The sequence below is a fragment of the Chrysochloris asiatica genome, unplaced genomic scaffold (assembly GCF_000296735.1).
Source record: "Chrysochloris asiatica unplaced genomic scaffold, ChrAsi1.0 scaffold00087, whole genome shotgun sequence".
Classification (NCBI taxonomy): Eukaryota; Metazoa; Chordata; class Mammalia; order Afrosoricida; family Chrysochloridae; genus Chrysochloris; species Chrysochloris asiatica.
The window spans coordinates 6,100,175-6,102,108 of record NW_006408605.1 but is presented as its reverse complement, the minus strand read 5'-3'; the positions used below and the strand labels follow the sequence as shown (position 1 = coordinate 6,102,108).

The following is a 1,934-nucleotide window of genomic DNA, read 5'->3' as shown; positions in this document are numbered from 1 at the left end:
TTGTGCATCTACCCTCACTTCATTTCAGCTAGATGCTTCACTCTCTGCTCTAGTCCTCTGTGGCTATGTCCCTACCCATGGGCCCAGGTGTCCTCAGGTCTTGCCATACTGTTGACCAAGCAGGTCTCAATCCAGGTTGACAGGAATCTGTTAAATGTGGTCGTACTCAGCCCACAGCTTCATTGTTGTTTTTTCCCTACTCCCCCTTATTGGTAGACCAACGGATTTCTTTTTAATCTAGAGCATTTTTTTGTTCTTTCCGGACCCACACATTTGCCTCATTGTGATGAATTCTGGAGTCCTAGTGTGACACCACTGTAGGATAAGCACACGACCTCAAGGTCAGTTTGAATCACAAAGTTGGTGGTTCAAACTCACCAGCCTTTCCTTGGAAACCCTATTCAGAGTCACTATGAGTTGAACTGAATGGACGGCACACAGCAACAACAGTAACATTATGAACTCTACTTGGCTCTGTTTTGGGAACACATTTTTTAAAACTTTTAATTGTGAATTCAATTAAAGACCAGATCATTAGCTTTAACTCAACAAATCATACACTTAGTTTCATCTCAGTGATTACAATCCCCCCCCCCCACGCAACAATAATAGAAACAACATTATTCCTATTTACATTAAGCCCACTTTCCTATCCTTTCTCAACTTTGTTTTTAGGGAAATGTTGCCTTTTTTATTTGGAATTATTGACCATTTCATGGTGAGCATACTTTCCAGTGTTGTTGTCCCCTTTGATAAATCTATTTACTGCTTGGTTGAAAATTGAGCCATGAGGGTGAGTTCCTTGGTCAAGGACCAGTCTCAGGTGCCTCCAGTATTTCTGACCAGTAAGCTTGGGTCTTTCTTTTTTCCAAATAAATTTGAGTTTTGTTCCACATTTTCTCCCACTTTACCTGGAACCTTCTAATGTCATCCCTTCTAGAGTCATTGGTAGTGGTTGCCGGGTACCATCTAGCACTTCTGGTCTCAGAGTCATGAAGACTGATGTTCCATTAGTCCCTTGAACTAATTGATTTTAAGCATCTTCAGTTCTCATCACTGTTCTTTCTTCTGCACATGCAGAGACCAATAGTTGCATTTTAAATCACAGATGCTCATCATGTTGGTACACATTTTGAACAGGGTTTCCAAATACAAGTTGGAGGAAAATTGGGAAATTGTGAAACCTTTAAAAATAAGATGATTGTCTGTTAGAAGAGGCTTGGGTGTATCCCCTATCTGGAATTTGGACTTTTCCATGTATAAGAAAGGGTGTAGATATGTGTTTTTTTGCTTTGTTTTGTTTTTTCCCTTATTATTTAGGAATTTATTCTCTGCTCTTCTCTGCCATCTGGTGGCATCTGAATGGTACATTGCTTTTGGAAGGAAAATAAGGAATTGGAGTTCCAGGTTTCCTCTGCTATCCAAAAGCAGAGCATTCCTAAGAAACCTTTCATAAGATGTAATGGCATAAAATGGAGATGCAACTAACATGAATTTATATGGGGAAAACATTTTGAGCATTCCCAGACCCAAAAAAGAACCTATCAAATTATACCAAATAAAATTTAAAATAACACTAACAAGCAGTGTTGACAGACACAGTTCAAAGCGGTTGCTGAGTAGTTTCTGGAGAATGAGCTTGACAACGTCACTCCTGCTGCTTGGGTGCCTGCTGTGTCTTTAACAGCTAGCTCACTGTAAAACAAACACTGAACACTGGTTTCACTTTTTGCCTTTGATTAGTGAAAACATTTTGGTTAGGGACTAATGTAGGTCTTTCGTAAAAGTGAATTGATGTAAAGCAAACTCCAGAAAAGAAGGGAGTATCTATTTTAAAATACAACTTGCTCAACAGAAGCTAAACATGGTTTTGTGAGTCTGTGGCATTTTTGGATTCTCTACCCACTCTTCTCTTACCTTCCTGACCCTAATTC

At 39.5% G+C, this 1,934-nt stretch overlaps 1 pseudogene; it reads left to right on the top strand.

Annotated features, from left to right (window-relative positions):
• The first annotated feature begins 787 nt into the window (after positions 1-787).
• The window catches only part of LOC102825243, a 14,816-nt pseudogene continuing 13,669 nt past the window's right edge, over positions 788-1,934 (top strand).